Here is a 21758-nt window from a genome sequence, read left to right as displayed (position 1 = left end):
TATTCAATATATCTTTTAAAAATTCCAGGCACTTTCATAGTCATTGCATTTCTTACAGTTTATTTGAGAAGGTATGCAAGCCTAATCTTATTCTTATTTTATTAGTCTGGCATTAGCACTTCAGAGACTTAACTTGACATAAAACACTTTTCTAAAGTTAGAAAAAGTAAATTTCAATACCTAGAAATGAGTTCTCACCTTGATTAAAATAAAAAATACAGCAAGCCTTTACTTTCAACGTCTTTCTCCATTAGAGAATCAATTTTCAGTTAGTGATTCTAAACTCATATGAGGAAAACATAAAATAATATTTTAAATCAGTTTAGTTCAGCTAAGAGTTTCCAAGCATAATTTATTAAAGTATGGAATATCAGATCTTCTGGACTTAAAAAATAAGATCAGTTAGTGCTAATGAAATAGCAAAACTTTTTTTCAAAAGTGGCTTTTGAATAGTTACGTATTTTATTTTCATAAAATTAAAGCAGCATGAACACATCATAGTTAATTTTAATATTATTTGAAGAACATTAAATTCAAACAATTTGTATAACATTTAAGGAGCAAACATTATTTTTCAGCAAATAAACCAAATTAATGCATTATTTAAAACTAAATTGTATTCTAGGCAAATGAGTTTTTTCTGTGAGTATTGGCTTCCTTGCCAGATAAACAATGTGATTGAACCAAAAGTTTACATCTCTCATATAAGTCTATAATTTAAAATTTAGTAAACATATTTAAGGTAAGAAGTTAGATAAACTGAATAGAAGATAATTGATAACTAATTGAGAAACAGACACTAATTTCTACCCCACACACTTGACTTGACATGTATGTATTGCTGTAAGTGTACAGAGAACATAAATTAAGCCTCAGGAAAAAAAAAAAATGTGTTTTGTCTTCTTGTTGGAATTGGGATAAAAATAAATATGATTAGGTATAGAAAATTAAAGAGCTACATATTTCTTGCACATCTAAATTTGCAACTGACATAAATACTCGCTACTGTTGTGGCATTTTTACTCACATAGTTTGGTGGGCTGGAGTGTTACAGCTCTTTTACTCCTGCAGTTCGGTGAGTTCCAGATTTTTGTCCCCCGATCAAGAGGAATAAGATGTGTGAACACTGGAGAGCAGTAAGGCAGAGTAGAATTTATTGAGTGACAGAGAAGTTCTCAATGGTGAAGGGGGACCCAAAAGTGGGTAGCTGTCTGTGAGGCGGAGTCTGGGGTTTTTATGGTCCTAGAATGGGAGAATGAGTGCTGATTGGTTTATGGGTGGGCTTGGAAAAGGCACCATTCAATTGGCTAAAAGACATTGTTCAGAAAGAACCAATCAAAAGAGTGGGTAAGACAGGGATGGAAGATCTCACTCCAGTCCATGGCTTCTATCCAGAATTGATAACTCAATTTTTAGACTTCAGAATGTTCTTGACTTGAAGGTCAAGTTTCAGTGGAGACCCGTTCCTCTTTGCCTAGGAATTTGTCTGTCTCTACTCTTATATGAGTTTGGATTTAAATAAGTGAAGGCACTGCACTTATTTAAAGGCACTGTCTAATAACGCACTGTCTTATTTAAAGGCACTAATAAGTAGACAAGTTTTGTTATCAAGGTAAGTGCAATACATATGCAACTAATACAATAATTATATAGTTTATCAGTGTACTACAATAATAACCCCATATATGAACAAATAGAACAATCATAGACTATTCTTTTATTCATGTGGATACTTAAAAACATACAGTAGATTATCTGGGTTTATGTACCTGCTGCTGCCTTGGAAATTTTCTGGTCTCAAAGTATGCCTCTGGACTTAACTTTTAAACCATGGTGGTCTCCAGATTGCTACTTACTGCAAGAATTAATTATTTAAACAAGCCATTTCCAAAACGATTTTTAGGCTGATATCAATTTTAAGGTCCTCAAAGAACAACATGGATAAGTGGCTCCAGCCTGTCAGTGACATTATCATTCATTGGGACATAGTGGCAGCAGGAGTGAGCCAGAAGTGGGGTAATGGAAAATAGGATTCAATTAGTAACTAAGAACTCAAAAATTAGCTCCCGTTTAGTTTTATCTGAGTTAACACAGATCACAAAATTAAATATCTATTTCTATAGAATTGGGAGTAGAGGAAATAATCTTAGGTTTTTGTTCATTGGTAAGTTAATTTTATTACATTTGTATCTTAAAATGGCAATATTTTTGCATATTGCATAATAAATGAAAAAGTAAAATGATCACTAATTTTTATTTTATAATATAATTTCATGTCATTAATCATTGCTGAATTTATCTTCATCATTAGAGTACAATATTTCTGGCAAGAATTTTTGTTGAAAGGATAATGATGTATTTGTAATGCATTTATTTTTAGATTTACTGAAGTGCATCTCGTAGTAACATTAACTTGACTTTTACATACTTGTATTCAGACATATTTAATCAGTAATGAAATATATTAAATAAACCATCACATAGCACTGATCTAATTTAGCTTGTTAGATTATTAAAAGAGTAATAAGGTTTAACTTTGTGAGCAAAAACCATATTTATTTAAATAACTAAACTTAGGGTCACCAACAACTTTATTTTATATATAAGAGAAGTTAAACAAAGGGGAACAAAATGATTCATAAAAGTAGAAGGCCACATTGTAGGAAACATGGAATAAGGATATATGTTTCTAAATTCTCTAAATTGATACATTCTGCCTAACTTATTGTACAAATTCAGTACATGAGAGAAAATACCATCACATGTTACCTGTGCATATAACATCTCTGCATAGCAATGTTACTAACCTGGATATTTTCCCTCCAGAGAACTTATTTACAATTATAATTGACTACAGAGTAACTATTTTTGTTGTTTACTTAATGTTTTCTAATTTATCAGCTTCATACACCTAACAACTAAGACAGTCCAGCATTTTTCAGATATCTCCCTATGATTGAGAATTAATAAATAGCTGTTGAAGTAATTAATTAACTAATTAACAAATGACAATATGAGGAAACATAACATAAACATTTACCTGCCTTCTCCATTATCATTTTGTCACTACACCACCCTGCGTGCTACCTATGAATAATACACTTCCTGGGGTTAAGGAAATACTTAACTTCGTTGGTATTAAAGAACCATGTCTAATTAGGCTGGGGTTTGAAGATGTCACCAAGGCTTCTGTTTATTGCTACACTGTTTTTTGTTTTGTTTTGTTTTTGTTTTGTTTTGGATGTATCTATTTTTCAAGTAACATATTTTGTTCATATATTGTTATTAAGTTTCTCTCTATTCAAGTTTCTTCTAAATTTTAAAATTTTAGCCCTGGCCAGTTTTAAATTTATGTATTTGTGAACCAGCAAGAACCTGAATATAATACAGGTGCAGAAGGCATATATATAATATATATTTTCAGTTGGAAATGATGCTGTTTAGTTTTAAAATATTGAGCTTACTATATCATTTAAACTTACTCTGCCTAATGTTTAACATTTAACATTATATATTTGATAATCATGTCATTTAAATATTCTTACCTATCCTATTCATCTTGGAAAACCTCACTTATTTTCTTTAATGTAATCATTAAGACCTGTATCTATTGTCTTTTTTGAAATTAATTTTAAAACTTATTTTTAAATTACTTTCTATTTTAATAATTTCAACTTTTATTTTAGATTTAGAGGGTTCGTGTGCAGGTTTGTTACATGAGTATATATAGTGTGATGCTGAGAGTTAAGAGTATGATTGATCCCATCAACCAGGTATTGAGAATAGTTTTTCAAACTTGGTCCCCTGCCTCCCTCATTCCTCTAGTAGTCCCCGGAGTCTATTGTTGCCATGGTAATGTCCATGAGTACCTCATGTTTAGTTCCCATTTATAAGTAAGAACCTGGCCAGGCGCCGTGGCTCATGCCTGTAGTCCCAGCACTTTTGGAAGCAGAGGCGGGCGGATCACGAGGTCAGGAGATAGAGACCATCCTGGCTAACACGGTTAAATCCCGTCTCTACTAAAAATACAAAATATTGGCCCAGCGTGGTGGCGGGTGCCTGTAGTCCCAGATACTTAGGAGGCTGAGGCAGGAGAATGGCGTGAACCCGCGAGGCGGAGCTTGCAGTGAGCCGAGATCGCACCACTGCACTCCAGACTCGGCATCTAAAAAAAAAAAAAAAAAAAGGTAAAAACAAAAAAACTTTTGGCTTTCTGTCCCTGCATTAATTCGCTTCGGATAATGGTCTCCAGCTACATCCATGTTGCTCCAAAGGACATGATTTTGTTCTTTTTTATGTCTGGATAGTGTTACATGGTATATACACACTACGCTTTATTACGATCCACTATTGATGAACACCTGGGTGGATTCATGTCTTTGCTATTGTGAATAGTATTGCAATGAACATATGAGTGTGTGTGTCTTTTTGGTAGAATGATTTGTTTTCTTTTGGATATATAGCCAGTAATGGGATTGGTGGGCAAATAGTAGTTCTAAGTTCTTTGAGAAATTTTCTAATAGATTTTCACAGTGACTCAAGTAATTTACCTTCCTACCAACAGTGTATAAGTGTTTCCTTTTCTCCATGTATCTTGAATAGATTTTTGTTTAAAATCAATACCTGAAATCTTGGTTCGAGAGGAACAATAATATTACAAAAGCATATATCAAATTTTAAATTATGAAAACATAGTTTTACAAAATCAGAAAAAAAGTAGCCTTAAAAATTACTGGAATCAAATATGATTTGCTTACCTAAAATGTTATGCAGCTTTATTATCTTTTTAGTAACACATGGAGCTTACTAATTTTACATATTCATGATAGAATATGATAATATTTTACTTTTATTTGTATTTCCCCACTGGGTGGTCAAAGAACAAAAAACAAGTAAAATGCATTTTATTACATTCAGTTAAGTACCAAGCACCGACTGACTACTAATATTTCAAACTGACTCACAAGTATGACAGAAATACTAATACAATAAAATGTTTCAATCACCAAGAAGTCACGTTCATTTGTCAGTAGAATAATTTTTGGAAAAACTGACTTGTATACACTCTGAGCTCCTAATTCTAATCTCATTTTCCCAAGATAAAGATTATATACAATGTCATCTTGTTTATAATTACACCTAATACAATTAATTTTAAAAACAAAAAAATAGTGCATATTTTAGGAATATAGCTTTCAGAATATTAAGAACATGGTAGAAAAATACAATTGTTACCAATACTAAGCTACAAATAAAATTGAAAATGCACATTTTCAGTTAATCATGGATCAAATGCAATGTAAAATGCAATGCAATTATTTGATATACCTAACTAATATCAAGTAGATATATTCAACATGTTTCATTACATACATAAGGTATTGGTGGGAAAGTAATCATTCTATGTTCAATTAAAACACTGGTTATTTATTTATACAAAACTTTTATTTTAGAATAATAATACAATTAGATAAAATTTGCAGAGAGTTTAGATAATTCCCATACTAACTTCACCCCACTTCTCCAATGTTAACCTCTTACATACACATACTACATTTGTCAAAATTTAAAATTTACATCAGTACAATACATTAAGTAAACTACATACTTTATTCAGATACAGTTACATTTTAAAACCTCAATGGAAATCATTCATCATACTTGGTTATGATACCCATAATAGGTGTTTGGTGATAATTAATAACAACCCATAAAATATTTTTGATTTATAGTAAGCAGAAAAATTACCCCCAAGATGTCCAAATCCATCAAACCTATCTTTATGTAACTTTACAAGACAAAATGGACTTTGCAGATGTACCTAAATCAAGGATCTTCAGATGGGAAAATTATCCTGGATTATCAGACTAGGCTCAAAGTCATCACAAGAGTATCTATAAAAAGAAGCAGGAAGATCAGAGTTAGAGTGGAAATGTGACCATGGAAGCAGAGGTTCAAGAAATGCACTTTGAAGAAATGTGATTGTGTATTTAGAAAACTCCATCATCTCAGCCCCAAAAGTCCTTAAGCTGATAAGCAACTTCAGCAAAGTTTCAGGATATCAAATCAACATGCAAAAATCACAAGCATTCCTATAAAACAAAAATAGAGAGCCAAATTATGAGTGAACTCCCATTCACAATTGCTACAAGGAGAATAAAATACCTAGAAATACAACTTACAAGGGATGTGAAGGACCTCTTCAAGGAGAACTGTAAATCACTGCTCAAGGAAGTAAGAGAGGACACAAACAATGGAAAAACATTCCATACTCGTGAATAGCAACAATCAATATCATGAAAATGGCCATACTCCTCAAAGTAATTTATAGATTCAATGATATTCCCGTCAAGCTACCATTGACTTTTTTTGCAGAATTAGAAAAACCTCCTTTAAATTTCGTATGGAACCAAAAAAGAGCCCATATAGCCAAGACAATCCTAAGCAAAAAGAATAAAGCTGGAGCTATCTCGCTACCTGACTTCAAACTATACTACAAGACTACAGTAACCAAAAGAGCATGATACTGGCACCAAAACAGATATATAGACCAACGGAACAGAACAGAGACCTAAGAAATAACATCACACATCTACAATCATCTGATCTTCGACAAACCTGACAAAAATAAGCAATGAGGAAACAATTCCTTATTTATTTATTTATTTATTTATTTATTTATTTATTGAGACGGAGTCTCGCTCTGTCGCCCAGGCTGGAGTGCAGTGGCACAATCTCGGCTCAGTGCAAGCTCCGCCTCCCGGGTTCACGCCATTCTCCTGCCTCAGCCTCCCGAGTAGCTGGGACTACAGGCACCCACCACCTCGCCCGGCTAGTTTTTTGTATTTTTTAGTAGAGACGGGGTTTCACCATGTTAGCCAGGATGGTCTCGATCTCCTGACCTTGTGATCCGCCCATCTCGGCCTCCCAAAGTGCTGGGATTACAGGCTTGAGCCACCGCGCTTGGCCAACAATTCCATATTTAATAATTGTGCTGAAAAAACTGGCTAGTCATATGTAGAAAACAGAAGCTGGAGCCCTTCCTTACACCTTATAAAAAATTTAACTCAAGATGGACTAAAGACCTCAATGTAAAACCCAAAACCATAAAAACCCTAGAAGAAAACCTACTTAATACCATTCAGGACATAGGCATGGGCAAAGACTTAATGACAAAAACAGCAAAAACAATCGCAACAGAAGCCAAAATTATCAAATGGGATATAACCAAACTAAAAAGCATCTGCACAGCAAAAGAAACTATCACCAGAGTGAACAGGCAGCCTACAGAGTGGGAGAAAATTTTTGCAATCTACCCATCTGACAAATGTCTAATATCCAGAATCTAAAAAGAACTTAAACAAATTAACAAGAAAAAAAAAAAAAAAACAAAAAACAATTTAATCAAAAAGTGGGCAAAGGATCTGAACAGACACTTCTCAAAAAAAAACAATTATGCAGCAAACAAGCATATGAATAAAAACTCATCATCACAGGTCATTAGACAAATGCAAATCAAAACTACAATGGGATACCATCTCATGCCAGTTAGAATGGTCATTATTAAAAAGTCAGGAATCAACAGATGCTGGCAAGGCTGTGGAGAAATAGGAATGCTTTTACACTGTTGGTGGGAGTGTAAATTAGTTTAACCATTGTGGAAAAAACTGTGGCTATTCCTCAAGGATCTAGAACCGGAAATACCATTTGACCCAGCAAAAGTATTATAAATCATTCTACTATAAAGATACATACACACAGGGACATGAATGAAGCTGGAAGTCATCACTCTCAGCAAACTAGCACAGGAGCAGAAAAGCAAACTCCACATGTTCTCACTCATAAGTGAGAGTGGAACAATGAGATCACATGGACACAGGGAGGTGAACATCACACACTGGGCCTGTCAGGGCGTGAGGGACAAGGGGAGGGAGAGTATCAGGACAAATACCTAATTCATGTGGGGCTTAAAACCTAGATGATGGGTTGATAGATGCAGCAAACCACCATGGTACATGTATACATATGTAACAAACCCACACATGTATCCCAGAATTTAAAGTTAAAAAAAAAAAAAAAAAACTTTGCCTTACCATAGGTCAAAAAATATTTTCTCATATGGTTTCCTCTAGCAGTTTACAGTTTTACATTTTACTTTGAAGTCTGTGATCCATTTTGAATTAATTTTTATATATAAAGTATGGATTAAAGTTCTTTTTAAAGAATAGGAGTATCTCTTTTCTAGTATTATGTTCTGAAAAAAAACTATCTTATTCCAATAAATTGCTTTTGCATTTTTGTGGGAAAAAAAAGAGAAACAGGCTGTGATTCAAGTAATGCAGGCAGCCACTGAAAGCTGGAAAAGGCAAGGGGATTTCTCAATATAGCTTGCAGAAAAAATGTAGCCCTATTGTCTCTTTTTAGATGTCTAAATTCCAGAATCGTAAAATCATAAATTTGTGGTGTTTCAAGTTTGTAGTAATTTGTTACAGCAGATATAGAAAATTAATACAATATCCTTACTGACTCTGTTTTACATCAGCATTTACAAAATTTTTTTCTCATAAATCCTGCTGCTTCAGCTTTACTGTAGGCAAAGCTATTAATATCCTCACTCATTTCAGTTCCTTTGTCTCATGTTTCAGTATGTTCTTGGCATTAAGTATTGCACATGATGTTACCTTGCCTACCTCTCTTGACATATATGAATGTTAATTATTTTTACATATATGAAATGTTTTCTAACAACCAAAACCTAATAATCTATTTCTTCTTCCTGGAAGAGCTAGCAACTTTTTTTTTGCTACATTTTTTTTTCACTATGCATACTCTTTTCATCGACACGGGAGCCTTTCTGGAGGGTTCATGAAATCTCCAGGTCCTTGCACAGCAACTGACTCATAGTAGACATGTAATAAGTCTTTATTTGCATATGAATAGAAATATGAATTTAGTTAATATTTATAAGATAATATATGTATATTAAATAGTAAAGAAAAGAGTTCTCCCTACAAATAAGTCTAGTCAATCAATAGAGTCCACAAATTGTTGTGTTATAACTACTTTGAAATATCATGTTGGCAGTTAGTTAAAATAATAACGTAAGCACATTTATTCAAACGCTACTCAGCATGTTCTGGCAATACTTCATATGTTTAACCACCAACTGTGTGAAAGCGTAATGTTTTCTGTTTATTTATTTGTGTACTTGCCTTAAAAGGTGCTAATTAGTATGGTAAATAGATATACAGGCTTATACATATAATTACAAAGACATACATGTATTGCAGCATTTAAACTTTTATAATAAAATACCACATATGGTTAATTGATTAAGTATTTTAGTGATACATGCTAATTCATAATGAGACAACAGAGAACAAACAAACCAAAGTGTTAGTGGATTACCTATTAAAACTTATAATCCTTTATGCCTTCAAAAATCTAATACTTACCTTCACACAAAGACTTGGAACCAACCCAAATGTCCATCAATGATAGACTGAATAAAGAAAATGTAGCACATACACACCATGGAATACTATGCAGCCATAAAAAATGATGAGTTCACGTCCTTCTCGGGTACATGGATGAAGTTGGAAACTATTCTCAGCAAACCAACACAAGAACTGAAAAACAAACACCACATGCTCTCATTCATGCGTGGCAGTTAACAAGTAGAACACATGGACACAGATTGGGGAATATCACATACCTGGGCCTGTTGCAGGGTTGGGGCTAGGGGAGGGATAGCACTAGGAGAAATAACTAATGTAGGTGATAGGTTGATGGCTACAGCAAACCACCATGGCACATGTATACCTGTATAACAAATCTGCACGTTCTGCACATGTATCCCAGAACTAAAAGTATAATAATAATTTAAAAAATATTATATAATGGTTCCAATTTCTAAACTTGTAGATTCTCTGTGTAGTTTTTAAAACATGAATTTTTGCTTAATATTTCTCAGTTTTTAATATAGGTATAAAAACCACAAAATGCAAAACTTTTTTCTTGTTCCCTAGAATTCTAAGTTTTCTAACTAAAAAATTTAGAATTCTTTTTTGTTTTCTACATGTTACCTTTTTTCACAATGCTATTTAATGAATTTCATTAAAAACATACGGCTTAAGTAAATCAACTTTCAAATTGCATGCCTCTTGGCTTTTATTTTTATTTTGTTCATTGTTAGTAATATATAATAGTTCTATATATTGATGGGTTACAGTGGTATTTTCACACATGCATACAATGTAATGATCAAATCAAGATGAATGAGATATTCATTACCTCAAATATTTATCTTTTTTTGTGTTACTCCAAATCGTCTATTGTAGCTATTTATAAAAATATACAATAAAGTATAATTAATTGCATTAGCCCTAGTGTGCTATCAAACACTGGAAATGATTTCTTCTTCTACCTGTATTTTTGAACTCATCAACATACATTTTTCATCTCCTCTCCTCCTACTCCTCTCAGTTTTTGGCAACCATGATTCTAGTCACTACTTACATGAGACAATTTTTTAGCTCCCACACATGAGGGAGAACAAGAAATATTCGTCTTTCTGTGTGTACTTATTTCACTACTCATCAGGGAAATTCAAATCAAAATCACATGACACATCATCTCACTCCAGTCCAAATGGCTGTTATCAAGGGGGCATAAAATAACAGATGCTGGTAAGGATGTGGAAAAAGGGGAACCTTTGCACATTATTTGTGGGAATGTAAATTAGTATAGCCACACTATGGAAAACCATATGAAGATTTCTCAAAAAACTAAAAGCAGAACTACCGTGTGATCTGTCAATCACACTGCTGAGTATATATCTAAAAGAAAGGAATCAGTATAACAAAGAGATTGTATGACAAAGAGACACCATAGCCAAGATATGGAATCAACCACAGTGTCCATCATTAGCTGAATGGATAAAGAAAGTGTGGTATATAAACACAATGGAATATTACTAAGGCATAAAAAGAATGAAATTCTATCATTTGCAGCAGCATAAATGGACATGGAGGACATTTTGTTAAATGAAATAAGTCAGGCGCAGAAAGGCATATCTACTTCTTTATGTGTGCATGTGTTTATGTAACTCTAAGCTCTCTAGATGTATCAAAATCAGTGATATAAAATAATCATTTTCTTACCACTCGTTATTCATAGATATTATAATAAATTCTGTAAATAGCATTAATTATAGTATAATAGAAGACAAATACTGTGAATATCAGTAATTTTGATTTTGAAAATAAAATAATAATATAACAATCATTCGTTTTGTTCAATAGTAAAACAGCAAAAATAATAAACTTTTAGGCTTCTACAAAACAAAAGGGAATATTTTGTAGAAATATGTAAATTCATGAGTCATGTCAAGTCAAAATATAACAAACATATATAGGATTTGATATAAATAAAACCAAAATATGTATGACTTTATTAGTATATAATTATATCATAAATTTTTTTCAGATACAAGACCAATGTGGGAAGTACTATCTAGAAAGTACACCTGCATTCCTTTTACTATATTTTCTTCAAACATACTTTTTATTAGAAGGTAGTATTTTTATATTCTCTTCCTCATAGTCAGAAAATGAAATCAAATTAATTATGAAACTTAAATTTGACACATTATTCCCAACATTTGAATGCATTTGTTTAACTTATCATAACTAAATTGTTATCTATTATTAAATTTTTAAATATATTGTTAGATTTACACACAGGTACATACTTACATACGTATATATATATATATATACACACACACACAAACACATATATAATATATTTGTATTTTGGAAACAACAAAAAGTATCTAGACGAAAAATCATTTGTACTTTACATTAGAAAACTTTGATTCTAACAGAAAACCGTATTTGAAGTAAATGTTTTTGGGATACACGAAAGCTTTCAAGTACACAGTGGAGTCAACTGGAGCCCTAGCTGGCAAAATCTGAGGATCACTACTGTGAAAAAATGCTTTTGACTGAAGTACCTATAAGCTCTGTTTCGGGACTGTTGCCTATGACAAAAGAAAATAAAAGCAGCTCTGGAAACAATGAGCTTTTACCTAGAGTATGAAACATAGTTGCTAGGAAATCCCTCAAAAGTAAGCACAGTAAACAAAGAACTCTAAAATTCATTGTATTCACATTTTCCACAAAAGTTAATACAAAAGAAAGTCAGTATTCTTTACTAATTCCAAAATGAAGACAAGATTGTATGATAACACTAAGAAAATGTAGTAGTAGTGGATGAACAAAACTTCTAATGGCAAAGCAGAGATGTTGGATTTTAAACACAGTTTACCACTAGAAAAGTGACACAGCCAGGATAAGAAAATACAAGAGGAGCCTGAGAAATCTTGGGGTATAAAAAATTGCTTTTGAAAAGAATATGTGTGATATCTCAAAGGAACCGTTAGTGGCCAAAATTGTTAAAATTTGGGTAGCAAAATAAATAATTATAATATTAGATTTATCTGATAAAATAAATATCCACAACTCTGTACTTACACAAATAATTTTATATACTTTCAAAAATGTGAGAAAAGCAATTAATCCTTCTTCCATTAGCAATCCAATTAAAAATACAGAAGGAAAAAAGATAGAAATAGAGAATCGTCATTAAGCAAACGTAACAATAATAGTGGTTGTAGACAAGATCCACCAGTGGATGCTAAAATAAGTAGGCAATAAATAAAAGAAGTGTGAGAAAACACAGGATTTGCATAGTCTTAACACATCTTCCCAAAGATAACATTTAAATACAAAAGGAAAGATAAATAACTTTACATGGAAGAAACTCACGAGACAGCAACATAACCAAGTGATCAAACTAAATATCATTAGTAAGATCTATCCTTATCATGAAACCATATATATGTATATATATATATGACCAAAGAGTATACAACATATCTTCTATGTTATTCTTGCCAAAATGTATAACTTCATATCAACCATGAGAGAGCATCAGACAAACAAATGGAGGAGCATGATTCACAACAGTTGATCAATCCTCAAAAGCGTCAAGGTCATGCAAAACAAGAAATATCGGAGAAACTGTCAAAGTTTTGAAGAGCTTGTTAAAAATTACTAAATGCAAGGTGGAACCCTGCATAGTATCTTAAAAGAGAAGTACAACATTTTAATTTTAATTTAATTTGTAGTTTAATAATAAATATTATGTCAATATTAATTCCCTAAACTTCATAATTGCATTATATCTACCTAAAACATTAACAATTGTAGAGGTGAATTAATGACTACAAGGGAGCTCCACTTGCTAATTTTTAACTTTTGTGTAGTGCTAAATGTTTTCCAAAGCATTCAAACTTCTGAGATATCAGTCACATTTCAGAGAATAGGTGCAGTTTTCAGATAGAAGAGCTAACCTTCAGATAATAAATTTTAAGCAAAAAGTCCCACCCTTCTTCCACAGCCCTCATCCAAAGTATTTATCAATGGAGGAAAATATATGTGTTTATTTGAATACAATAGTAGCTCTCAAAATGTGGATTGATTTGAGAGCAGTAGCTCTCAAAATTTTAAGGAATTCTGAGGATTCTTGAGACTCTTTCAGGGCTCTGTAGGGTTAAAACTATCTTCCTGAAAATAAAGTAACATTTTTATTTTCTTTCTAATTTTCTGAAGAGCATACAGTGGTGTTTACCAGAGGCTACATAACATGTGATATCCCAAAGGAATAAACACATGAGCAGATAGAAGGATTCAGCTCTCTTCTAATTAAATTAATCATTAAGGAGATTTGAAAAAATAAAATGAGTCCAGTTTTTTTTCCTTATTTTTATTGGGTTGTAAATTATAGTTATTTTTCATAAAATGTTATCTTGTTAGCATATGATGTTTTATTTTTACTTCTATTTTGAAATGAAGAAATAGCTTGAATTTGCTCAGTTTTAATTTCTAATACTGTAATTATTGATCTATGTAACCTATGTAAATAAAAGCTCTTTCAGATACTCAATAATTTCTTTAAAAATTCAAAGGGGGCCTGAGGTAGTTTGAGAACTTCTGACACATGTCACAGCATATATGTTATACCAGAGGATCTAATTCTAGCTGCATATAAGAATCACCTAGTGAACTTTTAAAAAGAAACTGTAGATAGGCGCCATTCACATAACCTGATTTAGCAAGATTGGGATTGGGCTTCAGCATCAGTATGTTTAAAAACTCCTCACGTTATTTTAATAAACACTCAAAGTTATAAACTCTTTAACTTTGAAAATATGTATTAATATGTTGAATTTTATTTTTCATTTCTTGTTTGTATAAGCTAAATAAGCTCAATGATGCTCCTCGTTGCCTAAGCATGGCGAAAGTAGATAAACATCACATTTAATTTGCACAACACATTTTATTCACAATTGTACAGAGAATATTTATGGGAATGTTTGAGAATATAAAAAGTTGGGGTGGAAGGATTTGCAGTTAAAAAAAAAATGAATGTGGAAGAGAATGCACAGTTTATACCCTAATGCTGAGCGAGGATAAGAACAGTGATGAGAAAGGTAGATGAAATAGAGAATTGATTCTGTATTTGGCAGCTGAGGATAACTGAGATCACTAGAAAGACACAGTAATGTCTTAACACAGTTTTTAGGGTCAATGGTTGATAGAGCATATACATTTTAACAAGCTTGAGGATTCTCTCCCAGTAATCTCTGCAATTTTTCTAAAATAAAAAAAAAAATTCCTCAAGTTGCATCATACATATTGTTATCTGAGGATTTATGCCACTTGAAAATGAAATGTGAAATCCAGTTTTAAAGAATAGTTGAGTCTTGCATGGTGATTTTGAAACTAGAATGTGTGAAATATAGCCAAAACAAGTTTATATTTTGGATATTTATCATACTATATACCTATTACTAATTTATCTTTTTAGTAGTAGCAACATATTAGTTGCCTATTTAGCATAAACTGATAATATATTCCATACAAGAGAGTTATAAACTTCTAAAAGGATACATTGCCACAATTATTCTCTGAAGATTAAGGAAAGCTTTGGTTTGAATGTGTTCCCAGAAGAGCATGAAAAGCATGTGTTAGAAACTTAATTAAGACAGTATTGGAAGGTAGGGCCTAATGTAAGGTGATTAGACCATGAATACTCTGTCCTCATGAATGAATTAATGCCACTATCTACAGAAAGAGTTCATTGTCACAGAAGCAGTTTCCTTATGAAAGGATGCTTGACCCCCTTTTGTCTCTTTCTCTTAGCCTCTTTTTTTTCCTTCTGCCATGGGTTGATGCAGCAAGGAGGCCCTTGCAGGATGCTAGCTTCCAGAACCACGAGTCAATAAATTTCTCTTCATTGTAAAATACCCAGTGTGTGGTATTCTGTTACAGCAGCACAATCAGCATAAGACAAGAATAATAATGCCCCCTCGCCTTTGACAAACTTTAATTTCAGATGTTAATAAAAATATAAGAAAGTTTAAATGCATTATGTCTCTTGCTATTTCACTAGGTTAATGTTAATTTTCAGGAATAGCTTAAAATCCAGATCTTATTTTCTGCAGCTTATTTACTATCTAAGTTAGTATTCTTAATGTAAACTTCTTTTAGATAATATTTATTATTTTGGCATGAGAATCATAAAAATTGAACATAAAATTTATTTGAATTACGAGACGCATCTTCATAAATGGTGTATCTGTCATGCAGTGTCTAAGTCATTAAACAAAATAAGATAGTATTAAGTTTATAGAGGAATTACAAAACTAGTGTGGAGAATTCCTGTAAACCCATTCCTGTGCTGCTTTTAATTTTAACATTTTATATTATTATAAAATATTAATCAATCCAACAACTCATCCTTGGTATAAGACTATGAACCTACAGAACCTATTTGAGTTCATTACATTTTCTACTAATGTCCTATTTTGTTGTTATTCTAGGATCCAATCTAGAATCTCAGATTTTATGTATCGCTCATCCTTAGTCTTCTATTATCTAAGTCAATGATATCATGTATGGAAGTCTTACTAATTTGTTAATGAAGGTATGTGGTAAAACTTTATTAGTGATAGAAACATTTGTTATAATAATTAGATTCTGGATTGCTAGAGACTACTATCTTATATTCTATTATTTTGACACTTTTGAAGAGTACTGGTCAGATATTTTAGAGAATGTCTATCAATTTGGTTTCTTCTGATGTTTTCTCATGAGTAAATCAATGTTATGAATTATCGGTAGTTCTCTTTATTAAAAAAAATTAAGCTTTCATCTCAGGAGTAAATGAGAAAATTTTACTAATGAGGTAAGAACAGCTTAGAAGTTAAATAAGGTATTGATTTTAGTATCTTGGAAAAGATAGGTAAGGTTGATAATGAAACTCATTGTCAACAGGTTCTTATGACATAAAACAGAAAGATGAGGAAGTGAAAACAAGGAAGTTAGACATTTGTGAGATTTTCTTTATTTAAAAGGATGTTGTAAAAATTTGGTAAAATAGTGTTTAGACTTTCAAAATGTAAAGTGTACCAGACTTTCTCAATTTATGCCTGGATATCACCTGAGGGGATAAGAATGATAATAATCTATATAAAGACAATGACTTTTTGAAAGCTTATTATGCGTCAGCCATTCTGTTTTTTGACATTTACACATTTGTTTCAAATGTACAAAAAAATTTCATAGATACAATGTTGTTTTGAAATATGTATACATTGTGGAATGACTAAATTAAGCTAATTAACATGCATTGTTTCACATATTTTCCCTTTTTTGTAGTGATAACACTTATAATCCATTCATTTAGCAATCTTTGAGAATACAATGCATTGTTATGAAATAATCAACATGTTATGAACAGATCTCTTCAGTTATTCTTTTATATCTTACTGTTTTATATGACATTAAATGATTGAGACAACTCATTTAGGTAGGCACTGTCAGTATCTCCACTTTAAAGCTGAAAATGCTAAGGACATATATAAGGTAACTTGCCTAGTGCTAACTGGACAGTGAGAGAACTGGACTTTGATAATTGTTTTGAAATATTTCATTGTACATAATATCACACCTTATTGATTTGTGAAACCTTTGGGACATTTCTATAAATAACTTCCTGTCTTTGAACAATGCCAGCCAATAAAATATAGATAAAGTAATCTGGATGCGGTTCTCTGATACTCTCCCAGCTTGGAATATTCATTGTTTAGTAATCATCTCTAGCAATCCAGAATGATTTTTTTCATTTCAGCTTGGACATGAGTTTTAATTTCCAGTATAAAACACCAAATTATCTTTATTCTTTCAAATGTAGAGTGCTATATTTTCTTTAGTGTTTCTATAGGTATTTCAACTACTAGAGAACTAAATACATATATATGTATACCTACACACAGAGTGAATATATGCTATACAGTTCTCAAAGATTTCAAAGACATTTTGCAAATGTTGTATATGTATAGTAGATGTTTCTTCGCATTCTTCATGCACTTACATGCATTTTTTTCATCTACCATTTAAGAGCACTGCAGTAATTATAGATATAACAGTAATAATCCTTTTACCATTGGATGGTAGTTCCACATGACTTATTTCACGTACATATATTACTCAAATAATTGAACAATACTTTCACCGGTATTTGAAACAACAAGAAATAAGGCAAAGAAAATTTTATTGACAATTACTTTCTTTTACTTCCATTGGGATATAAAAACTAATTTTCTTTGGACCTCTTCTGTTATTTTTAAGGAAACTATGCACAGTTGACTCTGGCTGGTTCTAGCCCTCACTTAAATTGAGAGAGAATGTGATATAGTGTATTATGTTTTATGTTATTTTTAAATATCTCAGATTGCTGTAAAATGCTTTTGTTTTCTACAATTAGTGCTGATTTGTCTTCAACACGAGAGCTACTACCACTTGTGACTGTTGAACACTAACATATGACTGGTTAAACTGAGGAACTCAATTGAAAAATGATGCAAATTTAAAATACTTCAAAACTATGTTTTGAAGAATTAATAAGAAAGAATATAAAATATGTCATTAATAATTGGATTCCATATTAAAATAATACTTCATTATATTAAATTAAAAATATAGTAGAATTAATTTGTTTCTATTTCCACCAGAAAATTAAAAATCTCATTGTGGCTCAAATTTTTTTATCCATTAGTTATGCTGACTTGGAATATCATTTTGCATGTTATATTCATTTTGAATTTTGCTTAAAATTTAGAAAAAACATCTTTCCAAAATTATATGGGCAATCTTATTATTAATTAATTTTAATTTGTCAAAATGCAGAAACTGAAGAACAAAATAGATATTATGCAACCAAAATATTAAAATCAGATAACTAAGATATTTTTGGCTAACTATGATTATGAGACAAAAATTAATGCAAATACTTAAAATTGTTGTATTAGGTACACAACTGCATTGAAATAAAAGGAAATAGTAAATGGAATTCTTACTTCAGAGCCCACTAAGGTGATGGTGAAATATGACTTATCTGGGATTTAATATTTTGCAAATATTTATTCACATATTATGTTATGTATATACATATTCAAACACAAATTTTAATAAATATGAAGATTTTAAAAATACACAATGGTGTAACTAAAATACTTTTCTGTCCTCTAGTCTTAAAAAATGGAAATTTTTCTTATTGTCACATTCTTCAGCAATTTAATGTACCTAATCAGCTTTCAGAAGGATATATATTATATTCCATTGTCTATAAATGGTGCTATAGAATTCTAATGTTAGCAATTCATGGTTTAAGATGGATCAATATTAGTAGAAAACAAATAATTCCCATGCACAACTTAGTGTTCTACAAAAAGAAAATTCAGCAATGTGCATTTGGTATATTCAGTTTTAAAGAAATACTTTATGCCAAATGATTTATAAATGTTTGTTATTACCATCTAGCTCTTAGAGATGCATACTATTATTTTGAACCTTATTATACATAGCATTTATTTCTGAAAATAATATGTTTTTAGATGACAGGATCACTTGAGGCCAGGAGTCTGAGCCCAACCTAGATAACATAGCAAGACCCTATCTCTGTAAAAATTTATTTTAAAAATTATTTGGGTGTGGTCCCAGCTACTCTGGAGGCTGAGCCAGGAAGAGCACTTTAGTATCTTAGTTTAAGGCTGCAGTGAAACAAGATAGCACCTCTGCATTACAGCCTGGGCTATAGAGCAAGACTCCTCTCTAAATAATAATCGTAATAATATGCTTTATTTGATAAGAGTCTGAAGTAGAATCTCCTTCTAAGTAAAATATAAACTTTATTCACCAAATGAATAAAATACACACACATACTTTTTATACTTAGACTTGTTTTTGAAAAATCAATATTCTGATTGTTTTGGTGAAAGTAATGTTTCTTTTCCAAATGACTACTTTGAAGTTCTACTCTATTTCTTGGATTCTAAAGTTTTAAAATGATGTATATTCTTCTCCCTTTTCTTTATCTTCTTCTCTATCTCCTTCTGGTTCCTTTTTTTTTTTCTCTCTATCTACTTCTTGGCGAATACAAAAACCTGCAAAAAAAATTTTAGTGCATAAGTAATAAAGGAAATACATGTTTGTTGCCTCTTTTGTCTTGTCTTTCAAATCTAATCTTAAGTAATATTTCTTCTGAAAAACACTTCATATAACCTAGAAGACACACATTTTATATCATCCTTACGTATATCTAGTGAATTGATCCTTTTGTTATTGTATGATTAACCTCCTTGTCTGTCATAATACACAGTTTTATACTTCTACTTGTTTTTGAAAAAGTAGTCAATCTAATTATTTTGGTGAAAGTAATTTTTCTTTTCTAAATTACTATTTTCAAGTTTTACTCTTTCTTTTTCTGAAGTTTCAAAATGATGTGTCTGAGTTCAGGTATATATTTTAGTTGTCTTCATAAAATTCATGTATATGTAGTATCTATGTCCAGTTAATCGTTTTATTTTCCAGTTTTATTCTCTACATGCATCTAAATCACATATTTATTGAAATACTATTTATCTACTTCTCATTTGGACTGTATCTAATCTGCTATTAAAACTATGAATTAATTTTATATATTTTATTTTTAATATTTTTAATTTCTCAACATTTTATTTTATTTTTTCCTTATATCAGTTTGATTATTTTTATCATGCCTGGTACATTACATTTATCATCTATTTATCTTTAAAAAGTCATAATTACAATTTCTGTCTGTGTCTGACAATCAAGTATATTCAGTCTTCTACAGATTTCATCAGCCCACCACTCCCTGTGACCTGTCATCTTTCTTGAAATTATATCTGATATAATTACTTGAGTAGAAGTGAATATTTCAGATGATTGTCTTTTGTTTCCCCCTATCCAAAATAAGAGAGCACTACCAGTACAGCTTCACTATAAAGTAAAATTTTGATTTGAGATTCCCAGTATACACAGCTTGAATTTGAAATACAAAATCACTTAAAGACTGGATTCCAGATATAAATTATGAACTTTTTTCACCTTAATTTTGCAAGAAGACTTGATATAGATGATTATTTTTCTTTCACAAAGAAGATGTAATTTTAGTTATTTCTTACACTGAACGTGTTACCAGGAAGTGCATTAATCCTGGGTTTTTAGTCTTATTTGGAGAAACAATTCTGCCAAGTGAACAACTCTTTTCTTGAAGGAGTGATCTGCACCCCTTAGGGTTTTGGAAAAGAGAAGGCTTCCAGAATTGTGTAGGACAAATAGTAGGACTAATCTTAAGATGGTGGGAATGTTGGTGCTTAATTCAATTGATCCCCATCTTTATTTTCTTGGGAGGTGTGAGTAGCCATACTCATTAGGCTTCTTAGACTAATATTATACATTTAAAATGCTGAAAGAACATACTTGCTGACTTCTAATTTTAATGTAATTGAAAACTATTATTCAAGGTTTTAAAAAAGTAATTTTCTGCAATAAAAACCTTAAAAAATTAGTTATTGACATAACATAGTAAAATAATCACAAAAGCAAGCTCAAATGTAGAGAACAAGAAAAGAAGTGCAGTGCAAAATTATGAAAAAAAGAAAAAGTAAATATATATGTCAATTAAGTTAATAAGGACTGAATGAAAAATACAATAATGTGTCAGTTTTAAAATAAATATGAACCTTAAATCCATATGTAAAAGTGCTGTAATTGCCTAGAATTTTCAACAAGGTGGGTAAAACACTATTTATTTTTCTACTATAATAAATTCAAGGTTAATACTGTAATCTCCATAATAGTAAAATAAAAAATAGTAAAATAAGGTGAAATACTAATATAGAAGTGGTGACAGCAATAAATATCTTTAAAACACACACACACACACTTGCAAAGCAAAAAAATGACAAAAAGGGAGAGTCCTTAAGTAAATATGAAAAGATTCAAACCTCGTTATATTATTAATAATTATAAATGTAAACAAAAAATAAAATTGTGGCTATGCGGGTTGTAAACAAGGCAAAACAAAACTATATTCTCCTTGTCAGTGAAGCACCTTAAATAAGAGGTTAGATATGCTGAAAGCAGATGAAATTAAAAAAAAACAAACAAAATAATATGAACATTAACCAAAACAACTTCAATGTAGCCATACATTATTGGAAAAAGTAGACTTTGAGTCAGTAAGCTTTGTAGAGGTAAAAAGTGATATTTCATAAAGATAAAATGACAGCTCCACAAATATAATAATTTTTGAATTTTCATACA

This window comes from Macaca fascicularis, chromosome 6, assembly GCF_037993035.2.
Source record: "Macaca fascicularis isolate 582-1 chromosome 6, T2T-MFA8v1.1".
NCBI classification, from domain to species: Eukaryota; Metazoa; Chordata; class Mammalia; order Primates; family Cercopithecidae; genus Macaca; species Macaca fascicularis.
The sequence above is the reverse complement of the archived record's forward strand: the minus strand, read 5'-3'. Positions refer to the sequence as shown.